Source organism: Ptychodera flava, chromosome 21, assembly GCF_041260155.1.
Source record: "Ptychodera flava strain L36383 chromosome 21, AS_Pfla_20210202, whole genome shotgun sequence".
NCBI lineage: Eukaryota > Metazoa > Hemichordata > Enteropneusta > Ptychoderidae > Ptychodera > Ptychodera flava.
The window spans coordinates 3,287,403-3,300,201 of record NC_091948.1 but is presented as its reverse complement, the minus strand read 5'-3'; positions in this window follow the sequence as shown (position 1 = coordinate 3,300,201).

The window sequence follows — 12,799 nt, the reverse complement described above, 5'->3', positions numbered from 1 at the left end:
TGGAACATGGTATGGGAAGACCATGGCGAGCATCATGAGGATGAATATCATTGGGTAGGAGAATGGTATCTGCATGAAATGATTGGCACATTCTCAGACATGGTAGGCTTTGACGTCAGCAACCCACATGACATATGTCCAGGAGTTGTTGAGATTTTGTCCAACCGAGACCGCACAGTTGCTGACTACGTAGACGAAATCCTAGACCGTATGCTGCGTGTCAACATTCGCATGGGTGCCAGACTCTGTCATGGAGCTGAAGATAAAGACAGCTTCAATGAAGGTCCTCCCAAGCACTCCGAACATGGAGAAACAGACAGCTTCAACGAAGGTCATTCAGAACACTCCGAAGACATGCATAAGGAACCCGAATGGGACTTTGGCCACATCATGGGTGTGGTGTTCACTGCCATAGGAGACTATGGAGACTCTGATGAACTCTGTCATGATGTTCAAGAGGCGACAGCTGATGATGCAGATCCCTCCCTGACAGACGATCTTGTATCCCGTATGCACTCAGGTTTGATGGATGCCCTGCACCATCCAGATACGTGTGTGCATATGTTAAATCGAATCAACGAAGGATTGGATGGAATCATGGATTACAGTGTGCTGGGATTTGACTCTGTTGAAGCATACTGTGCAGCACTAGCATCAGCAATGGATCCTGATGGCAGTTTGCAGGTGGACATTCATGCATTTGATCCTTCATCATTTTCACACATAGAAGCGTTCCAAACACCCGGTTACATTTTGCCTGGACTCTCCTACGAAGATGTGCTCAAAGTAGCGGGTCATATGTGGAAGGCAGATACAGTCCGCGATGGTGCTGTGCTATTCTGTGAGACTATTGGTGAAGTGCTTGCTATGGACATGTTTGGTGGACAAAGAGTGCGAGACGTGTGTGCTTGGGTGGCAAATGACGAGCTGGACAGCCTAGAGGAAGAGTGCTGGAACATGGTATGGGAAGACCATGGCGAGCATCATGAGGATGAATATCATTGGGTAGGAGAATGGTATCTGCATGAAATGATTGGCACATTCTCAGACATGGTAGGCTTTGACGTCAGCAACCCACATGACATATGTCCAGGAGTTGTTGAGATTTTGTCCAACCGAGACCGCACAGTTGCTGACTACGTAGACGAAATCCTAGACCGTATGCTGCGTGTCAACGTTCGCATGGGTGCCAGACTCTGTCATGGAGCTGAAGATAAAAACAGCTTCAATGAAGGTCCTCCCAAGCACTCCGAACATGGAGAAACAGACAGCTTCAACGACGGTCCTCCCCAACACTCCGAAGACATGCATAAGGAACCCGAATGGGACTTTGGCCACATCATGGTGTGGTGTTCACTGCCATAGGAGACTATGGAGACTCTGATGAACTCTGTCATGATGTTCAAGAGGCGACAGCTGATGATGCAGATCCCTCCCTGACAGACGATCTTGTATCCCGTATGCACTCAGGTTTGATGGATGCCCTGCACCATCCAGATACGTGTGTGCATATGTTAAATCGAATCAACGAAGGATTGGATGGAATCATGGATTACAGCGTGCTGGGATTCGACTCTGTTGAAGCATACTGTGCAGCACTAGCATCAGCAATGGATCCTGATGGCAGTTTGCAGGTGGACATTCATGCATTTGATCCTTCATCATTTTCACACATAGAAGCGTTCCAAACACCGGTTACATTTTGCCTGGACTCTCCTACGAAGATGTGCTCAAAGTAGCGGGTCATATGTGGAAGGCAGATACAGTCCGCGATGGTGCTGTGCTATTCTGTGAGACTATTGGTGAAGTGCTTGCTATGGACATGTTTGGTGGACAAAGAGTGCGAGACGTGTGTGCTTGGGTGGCAAATGACGAGCTGGACAGCCTAGAGGAAGAGTGCTGGAACATGGTATGGGAAGACCATGGCGAGCATCATGAGGATGAATATCATTGGGTAGGAGAATGGTATCTGCATGAAATGATGGGCACATTCTCAGACATGGTAGGCTTTGACGTCAGCAACCCACATGACATATGTCCAGGAGTTGTTGAGATTTTGTCCAACCGAGACCAGATAGTTGCTGACTACGTAGACGAAATCCTAGACCGTATGCTTCGTGTCAACGTTCGCATGGGTGCCAGACTCTGTCATGGAGCTGAAGATAAAGACAGCTTCAATGAAGGTCCTCCCAAGCACTCCGAACATGGAGAAACAGACAGCTTCAACGACGGTCCTCCCCAACACTCCGAAGACATGCATAAGGAACCCGAATGGGACTTTGGCCACATCATGGGTGTGGTGTTCACTGCCATAGGAGACTATGGACACTCTGATGAACTCTGTCATGATGTTCAAGAGGCGACAGCTGATGATGCAGGTCCCTCCCTGACAGAAGATCTTGTATCCCGTATGCACTCAGGTTTGATGGATGCCCTGCACCATCCAGATACGTGTGTGCATATGTTAAATCGAATCAACGAAGGATTGGATGGAATCATGGATTACAGCGTGCTGGGATTCGACTCTGTTGAAGCATACTGTGCAGCACTAGCATCAGCAATGGATCCTGATGGCAGTTTGCAGGTGGACATTCATGCATTTGATCCTTCATCATTTTCACACATAGAAGCGTTCCAAACACCCGGTTACATTTTGCCTGGACTCTCCTACGAAGATGTGCTCAAAGTAGCGGGTCATATGTGGAAGGCAGATACAGTCCGCGATGGTGCTGTGCTATTCTGTGAGACTATTGGTGAAGTGCTTGCTATGGACATGTTTGGTGGACAAAGAGTGCGAGACGTGTGTGCTTGGGTGGCAAATGACGAGCTGGACAGCCTAGAGGAAGAGTGCTGGAACATGGTATGGGAAGACCATGGCGAGCATCATGAGGATGAATATCATTGGGTAGGAGAATGGTATCTGCATGAAATGATTGGCACATTCTCAGACATGGTAGGCTTTGACGTCAGCAACCCACATGACATATGTCCAGGAGTTGTTGAGATTTTGTCCAACCGAGACCGCACAGTTGCTGACTACGTAGACGAAATCCTAGACCGTATGCTGCGTGTCAACGTTCGCATGGGTGCCAGACTCTGTCATGGAGCTGAAGATAAAGACAGCTTCAATGAAGGTCCTCCCAAGCACTCGAACATGGAGAAACAGACAGCTTCAACGACGGTCCTCCCCAACACTCCGAAGACATGCATAAGGAACCCGAATGGGACTTTGGCCACATCATGGGTGTGGTGTTCACTGCCATAGGAGACTATGGAGACTCTGATGAACTCTGTCATGATGTTCAGAGGCGACAGCTGATGATGCAGATCCCTCCCTGACAGACGATCTTGTATCCCGTATGCACTCAGGTTTGATGGATGCCCTGCACCATCCAGATACGTGTGTGCATATGTTAAATCGAATCAACGAAGGATTGGATGGAATCATGGATTACAGCGTGCTGGGATTCGACTCTGTTGAAGCATACTGTGTAGCACTAGCATCAGCAATGGATCCTGATGGCAGTTTGCAGGTGGACATTCATGCATTTGATCCTCATCATTTTCACACATAGAAGCGTTCCAAACACCCGGTTACATTTTGCCTGGACTCTCCTACGAAGATGTGCTCAAAGTAGCGGGTCATATGTGGAAGGCAGATACAGTCCGCGATGGTGCTGTGCTATTCTGTGAGACTATTGGTGAAGTGCTTGCTATGGACATGTTTGGTGGACAAAGAGTGCGAGACATGTGTGCTTGGGTGGCAAATGACGAGCTGGACAGCCTAGAGGAAGAGTGCTGGAACATGGTATGGGAAGACCATGGCGAGCATCATGAGGATGAATATCATTGGGTAGGAGAATGGTATCTGCATGAAATGATTGGCACATTCTCAGACATGGTAGGCTTTGACGTCAGCAACCCACATGACATATGTCCAGGAGTTGTTGAGATTTTGTCCAACCGAGACCGCACAGTTGCTGACTACGTAGACGAAATCCTAGACCGTATGCTGCGTGTCAACGTTCGCATGGGTGCCAGACTCTGTCATGGAGCTGAAGATAAAGACAGCTTCAATGAAGGTCCTCCCAAGCACTCCGAACATGGAGAAACAGACAGCTTCAACGACGGTCCTCCCCAACACTCCGAAGACATGCATAAGGAACCCGAATGGGACTTTGGCCACATCATGGGTGTGGTGTTCACTGCCATAGGAGACTATGGAGACTCTGATGAACTCTGTCATGATGTTCAAGAGGCGACAGCTGATGATGCAGATCCCTCCCTGACAGACGATCTTGTATCCCGTATGCACTCAGGTTTGATGGATGCCCTGCACCATCCAGATACGTGTGTGCATATGTTAAATCGAATCAACGAAGGATTGGATGGAATCATGGATTACAGCGTGCTGGGATTCGACTCTGTTGAAGCATACTGTGCAGCACTAGCATCAGCAATGGATCCTGATGGCAGTTTGCAGGTGGACATTCATGCATTTGATCCTTCATCATTTTCACACATAGAAGCGTTCCAAACACCCGGTTACATTTTGCCTGGACTCTCCTACGAAGATGTGCTCAAAGTAGCGGGTCATATGTGGAAGGCAGATACAGTCCGCGATGGTGCTGTGCTATTCTGTGAGACTATTGGTGAAGTGCTTGCTATGGACATGTTTGGTGGACAAAGAGTGCGAGGACGTGTGTGCTTGGGTGGCAAATGACGAGCTGGACAGCCTAGAGGAAGAGTGCTGGAACATGGTATGGGAAGACCATGGCGAGCATCATGAGGATGAATATCATTGGGTAGGAGAATGGTATCTGCATGAAATGATTGGCACATTCTCAGACATGGTAGGCTTTGACGTCAGCAACCCACATGACATATGTCCAGGAGTTGTTGAGATTTTGTCCAACCGAGACCGCACAGTTGCTGACTACGTAGACGAAATCCTAGACCGTATGCTGCGTGTCAACGTTCGCATGGGTGCCAGACTCTGTCATGGAGCTGAAGATAAAGACAGCTTCAATGAAGGTCCTCCCAAGCACTCCGAACATGGAGAAACAGACAGCTTCAACGACGGTCCTCCCCACACTCCGAAGACATGCATAAGGAACCCGAATGGGACTTTGGCCACATCATGGGTGTGGTGTTCACTGCCATAGGAGACTATGGACACTCTGATGAACTCTGTCATGATGTTCAAGAGGCGACAGCTGATGATGCAGGTCCCTCCCTGACAGACGATCTTGTATCCCGTATGCACTCAGGTTTGATGGATGCCCTGCATCATCCAGATACGTGTGTGCATATGTTAAATCGAATCAACGAAGGATTGGATGGAATCATGGATTACAGCGTGCTGGGATTCGACTCTGTTGAAGCATACTGTGCAGCACTAGCATCAGCAATGGATCCTGATGGCAGTTTGCAGGTGGACATTCATGCATTTGATCCTTCATCATTTTCACACATAGAAGCGTTCCAAACACCGGTTACATTTTGCCTGGACTCCTACGAAGATGTGCTCAAAGTAGCGGGTCATATGTGGAAGGCAGATACAGTCCGCGATGGTGCTGTGCTATTCTGTGAGACTATTGGTGAAGTGCTTGCTATGGACATGTTTGGTGGACAAAGAGTGCGAGACGTGTGTGCTTGGGTGGCAAATGACGAGCTGGACAGCCTAGAGGAAGAGTGCTGGAACATGGTATGGGAAGACCATGGCGAGCATCATGAGGATGAATATCATTGGGTAGGAGAATGGTATCTGCATGAAATGATTGGCACATTCTCAGACATGGTAGGCTTTGACGTCAGCAACCACATGACATATGTCCAGGAGTTGTTGAGATTTTGTCCAACCGAGACCGCACAGTTGCTGACTACGTAGACGAAATCCTAGACCGTATGCTGCGTGTCAACGTTCGCATGGGTGCCAGACTCTGTCATGGAGCTGAAGATAAAGACAGCTTCAATGAAGGTCCTCCCAAGCACTCCGAACATGGAGAAACAGACAGCTTCAACGACGGTCCTCCCCAACACTCCGAAGACATGCATAAGGAACCCGAATGGGACTTTGGCCACATCATGGGTGTGGTGTTCACTGCCATAGGAGACTATGGAGACTCTGATGAACTCTGTCATGATGTTCAAGAGGCGACAGCTGATGATGCAGATCCCTCCCTGACAGACGATCTTGTATCCCGTATGCACTCAGGTTTGATGGATGCCCTGCACCATCCAGATGCGTGTGTGTATATGTTAAATCGAATCAACGAAGGATTGGATGGAATCATGGATTACAGCGTGCTGGGATTCGACTCTGTTGAAGCATACTGTGCAGCACTAGCATCAGCAATGGATCCTGATGGCAGTTTGCAGGTGGACATTCATGCATTTGATCCTTCATCATTTTCACACATAGAAGCGTTCCAAACACCCGGTTACATTTTGCCTGGACTCTCCTACGAAGATGTGCTCAAAGTAGCGGGTCATATGTGGAAGGCAGATACAGTCCGCGATGGTGCTGTGCTATTCTGTGAGACTATTGGTGAAGTGCTTGCTATGGACATGTTTGGTGGACAAAGAGTGCGAGACATGTGTGACTCCATCGCAAATGAGAACATTGAATCTTTAGAGGAAGAGTGTTCGAATTTTATTGGTGATTTCGAATTAGCAATCGGTCATTTTAGTCTTAACAATTTTGATTCCTTCTCCCTGAAAGGATCTTCTCTAGATATGGTTGACAGTAGTTATTCAAGTAAGTTTTGGCAGCCTTTTTGTCTGAATATGGAAACAGTATGGATATTAAAGGATCCACATCTAATTTATGGCCATCTGATAGTTATCACAATGAAAACAATAGGGATTCCTTTCCATCTGGATTACTGTCAGATAGCCATCGACTTGAGGAAAATCAAGAGTCATTTTCAAATAATGCTGAATCAATGAGTAAACATAGCTTTGAATTTATAGCTTCGTGGCCATCTCACTCAACATCTGATCATCAAAATAGTAACCTTTGGAACTCTGATCTTCCATCAGATAATGAGAGCTACAAGCACAATAAAAATTCATGGTTTTCAAATATGTTATCATCATATTATACCAGTCATTATGGATTTCCCAACCAACCTTCTGAGTCTTCACAAGGCAGTCTTCAGACTGAACACCAGTCATGGCCTTCCCAAAATATATCAAGTATTCAACATGATGAATATATATCGAGAGAGTCATTGTCCTCTTTTGCAAAAGAGAGTGATAGCAACCTTAAACATCCTGAAGGTTCTGATGAACACATAGCTAAACCATCATTTTCCATTACCTCCGATTATCAAATGGGTCCCGGTCATTGGGATAGCTCTGCTTTTGTCTCAAATATGAATTTTGACCAGTTAATAAATAGCGGGGATTATTATTGGGTAGGAGAATGGTATCTGCATGAAATGGTTGGCACATTCTCAGACATGGTAGGCTTTGACGTCAGCAACCCACATGACATATGTCCAGGAGTTGTTGAGATTTTGTCCAACAGAGACCACACAGTTGCTGACTACGTAGACGAAATCCTAGACCGTATGCTGCGTGTCAACGTTCGCATGGGTGCCAGACTCTGTCATGGAGCTGAAGATAAAGACAGCTTCAATGAAGGTCCTCCCAAGCACTCCGAACATGGAGAAACAGACAGCTTCAACGATGGTCCTCCCCAACACTCCGAAGACATGCATAAGGAACCCGAATGGGACTTTGGCCACATCATGGGTGTGGTGTTCACTGCCATAGGAGACTATGGAGACTCTGATGAACTCTGTCATGATGTTCAAGAGGCGACAGCTGATGATGCAGATCCCTCCCTGACAGACGATCTTGTATCCCGTATGCACTCAGGTTTGATGGATGCCCTGCACCATCCAGATACGTGTGTGCATATGTTAAATCGAATCAACGAAGGATTGGATGGAATCATGGATTACAGTGTGCTGGGATTTGACTCTGTTGAAGCATACTGTGCAGCACTAGCATCAGCAATGGATCCTGATGGCAGTTTGCAGGTGGACATTCATGCATTTGATCCTTCATCATTTTCACACATAGAAGCGTTCCAAACACCCGGTTACATTTTGCCTGGACTTTCCTACGAAGATGTGCTCAAAGTAGCGGGTCATATGTGGGAGGCAGATACAGTCCGCGATGGTGCTGTGCTATTCTGTGAGACTATTGGTGAAGTGCTTGCTATGGGCATGTTTGGTGGAGACAGTTTTCATAATTTATGTACCTCACTGCAAGACGATGACGCAGATCAGTTGAGGAAGAAGTGCGAAAATCTTGTTGCTGATAATGTAATTTTTTCAGATTCATTGTTAAGTATGACTTCGTACCAATCAGAATATAGCAATCACTTTAGTGGTCATTCTAAAGAATCAATGGTTGACAACACTGATGGCTTTTTAAGCTTACTGTCTTCCAGAAACCCATCCTACCTGAGCAGTAAATGGGAATCACCATTTTCAGATAAGGATTCTGAAATATCTGCTGAAGGTCAACACAGTAGTAACACTGTAGACTCAGAGCCCTATCAGTTTTCTGTAGAAAGTGAAAATGATGACCACCATGGGAATTCTCCTTCCTCTGACATTGCATTTGATAGTGGACAAGCTGTTCAGCATTCTTTGTCCAGTTTTTCGGACTTACTTTCTAAGAGCGAACATGATGTCGGATCCATTCACCTGGAGTCTTCATCATTTTCGGATTTGGAATCTGATCACGGTTTTGACATTGAAGATAGTGGTGAACATATCAAGTCCGATGCCTCTGAAATATCTTCTGAAGTTCGACATAATAGTAACAGTGTAAACTGGGAGCCCTCTGAGTTATCTGTACAAAGTGAAAATGAAGACAATCATATGAATTCATTTTCCTCTGACATTGCATTTAATAGCGAACATAATGTCAAGCATTCTTTGTCCAGTTCTTCGGATTTATTTGAAGCGAGTGATGAACATATCAAGTCCGATGCCTCTGAAATATCTTCTGAAGTTCGACATAACAGTAACGGCGTAAACTGGGAGCCCTCTGATTTTTCTGTACAAAGTGAAAATGAAGACAATCATATGAATTCGTTTTCCTCTGACATTGCATTTGATAGCAAACATGATGGCCAGCCTTCCTTGGATTTATTTTCAAAGAGTGAACATGATATCGGCTCAATGCATCTGGAGTCTTCATCATTTTCGGATTTGGAATCTTCCCATCGTTTTCACATTGAACCAAGTGATGGACATATCGAGTCCGATGCCTCTGAAATATCTTCTGAAGTGCGACATAACAGTAACAGTGTAAACTGGGAGCCCTCTGATTTTTCTGTACAAAGTGAACATGAAGACAATCATATGAATTCATTTTCCTCTGACATAGCATTTGATAGCGAACATGATCGCCAGCAATCTTTGCCCAGTTCCTCGGATTTATTCTCAAAGAGTGAACATGATGTCGGCTCAATTCATCTGGACTCTTCATCATTTTCGGATTTGGAATCTTCCCATCGGTTTGACATCGAACCGAGTGATGAACATATCAAGTCCGATTCTTCTGAAATATCTTCTGAAGGTCGACACAACCGAAACAGCGTAAACTGGGAGCCCTCTGATTTTTCTGTTCAAAGTGGAAATGAAAACAATCATATGAATTCATTTTCCTCTGACATTGCATTTGATAGCGAATATGATGGTCAGCATTCTTTGTCCAGTTCCTCGGATTTACTCTCCAAGAGCGAACATTATGTCGGATCCATTCACCTGGAGTCTTCATCGTTTTCGAATTCTGAATCTTCCCATCGTGTTGACATTGAAGAGAGTGATGAACATATCAAGTCCGATGCCTCTGAAATATCTTCTGAAGGTCGACACAACCGAAACAGTGTAAACTGGGAGCCCTCTGATTATTCTGTACAAAGTGAACATGAAGACAATCATATGAATTCATTTTCCTCTGACATAGCATTTGATAGCGAACATGATCGCCAGCAATCTTTGCCCAGTTCCTCGGATTTATTCTCAAAGAGTGAACATGATGTCGGCTCAATTCATCTGGACTCTTCATCATTTTCGAGTTTGGAATCTTCCCATCGGTTTGACATCGAACCGAGTGATGAACATATCAAGTCCGATTCTTCTGAAATATCTTCTGAAGGTCGACACAACCGAAACAGCGTAAACTGGGAGCCCTCTGATTTTTCTGTTCAAAGTGGAAATGAAAACAATCATATGAATTCATTTTCCTCTGACATTGCATTTGATAGCGAATATGATGGTCAGCATTCTTTGTCCAGTTCCTCGGATTTACTCTCCAAGAGCGAACATTATGTCGGATCCATTCACCTGGAGTCTTCATCGTTTTCGGATTCTGAATCTTCCCATCGTGTTGACATTGAAGAGAGTGATGAACATATCAAGTCCGATGCCTCTGAAATATCTTCTGAAGGTCGACACAACCGAAACAGCGTAAACTGGGAGCCCTCTGATTTTTCTGTTCAAAGTGGAAATGAAAACAATCATATGAATTCATTTTCCTCTGACATTGCATTTGATAGCGAATATGATGGTCAGCATTCTTTGTCCAGTTCCTCGGATTTACTCTCCAAGAGCGAACATTATGTCGGATCCATTCACCTGGAGTCATCATCGTTTTCGGATTCTGAATCTTCCCATCGTGTTGACATTGAAGAGAGTGATGAACATATCAAGTCCGATGCCTCTGAAATATCTTCTGAAGGTCGACACAACCGAAACAGCGTAAACTGGGAGCCCTCTGATTTTTCTGTTCAAAGTGGAAATGAAAACAATCATATGAATTCATTTTCCTCTGACATTGCATTGATAGCGAATATGATGGTCAGCATTCTTTGTCCAGTTCCTCGGATTTACTCTCCAAGAGCGAACATTATGTCGGATCCATTCACCTGGAGTCTTCATCGTTTTCGGATTCTGAATCTTCCCATCGTGTTGACATTGAAGAGAGTGATGAACATATCAAGTCCGATGCCTCTGAAATATCTTCTGAAGGTCGACACAACCGAAACAGCGTAAACTGGGAGCCCTCTGATTTTTCTGTTCAAAGTGGAAATGAAAACAATCATATGAATTCATTTTCCTCTGACATTGCATTTGATAGTGAACATGATGGTCAGCATTCTTTGTCCAGTTCTTCGGATTTACTCTCCAAGAGCGAACATTATGTCGGATCCATTCACCTGGAGTCTTCATCGTTTTCGGATTCTGAATCTTCCCATAATGTTGACATTGAAGAGAGTGATGAATATATCAAGTCCGATGCTTCAGAAATATCTTCTGAGGGCCAAGACGACAGTAACAATTTAGACTCAGAGCCCTCGGAGATTTCTGTCCAAAGTGAAAATGATGACCATCATAGGAACTCGGTTTCCTCTGACATTGCATTTGATAGCGAACATGGTGGCCAGCATTCTTTGTCCAGTTCTTCGGATTTACTCTCAGAGAGTGAACATTATGTCGGGTCCATTCACCTGGACTCTTCATCGTTTTCGGATTCTGAATCTTCCCATCGTGTTGACATTGAAGAGAGTGATGAATATATCAAGTCCGATGCTTCAGAAATATCTTCTGAGGGCCAAGATTACAGTAACAATTTAGACTCAGAGCCCTCGGAGATTTCTGTCCAAAGTGAAAATGATGACCATCATAGGAACTCGGTTTCCTCTGACATTGCATTTGATAGCGAACATGATGGCCAGCATTCTTTGTCCAGTTCCTCGGATTTACTCTCAGAGAGTGAACATTATGTCGGATCAATTGACCTGGAGTCTTCAGAAGTACTATCTCAACCAAGCGAGGATCACGAAGCACTTTCAGAGCAACATAGTGAATCATATGGAGAAGACAGTGAAGTATCATCATCTGTAGGTAAGTTCAATATACAGTCACTTTTAAACAAACAAGACAAACTTGTGGCATTAATCGTGGCATAAAACATTAGTAATAATTCCCCTTTGAATATCATCTGAATAAGCGTACTTTTGTCTAATTGAAGCTTTGAAATTGAAAAGTCGAGTGATTTTGCAGTAGCGCTGATAAAGTGGGTTTCATGTGCAAAAGTTTGAAATGGGGTACTGTTGGACGCGTCAGGTCTTTTATAATCTGAAGAACAAATGAATATTCCGATTAATTTGACTATATTTGTTTGCGCTGCGATAAATAACCAAACCCAACCAATAGACGTAGAGGATATGGTTGTAACCTCCATAAATGTAATAATCTCCATAAATGTAACATCAACCATAATTGTAATAAAATGCACCCATAAATGAAATATCACCCATAAATGTAACAAAAAATCAACCATAAATGTAATAAAAAAATCACCCATAAATGTAATACTTGTCAACCATAAATGTAATAAATCTATTTTGTAGTTGATTTTGAGGAATTAGCCCGTCAATATTTATCTCTGTAATAGGGAAAGCAACTCCACACATTATTCATATCTTAATTGTTTGCGATTAGTGTGTTTTGTATATTCGAAAGTGCATTTTACGTTTCCCTATTTTGTGTACAAAACTGATTGGTCATGGCGAGACACAGCTGTAATCTTAGTGTCAGTGCAGTCTCTACTCCAGAGTGGAGGAGACTGTATAACACTACGATCCTTTACCGCCGTTTTTTTTTCAAAATTTTGCGCACTTTCATAATCAGTCGCCTCAAATTCATCTTCAGCGGATAAATTGTGTCGAATAATCGATAGATTTTCTGTATTCCTATGTTGTCCC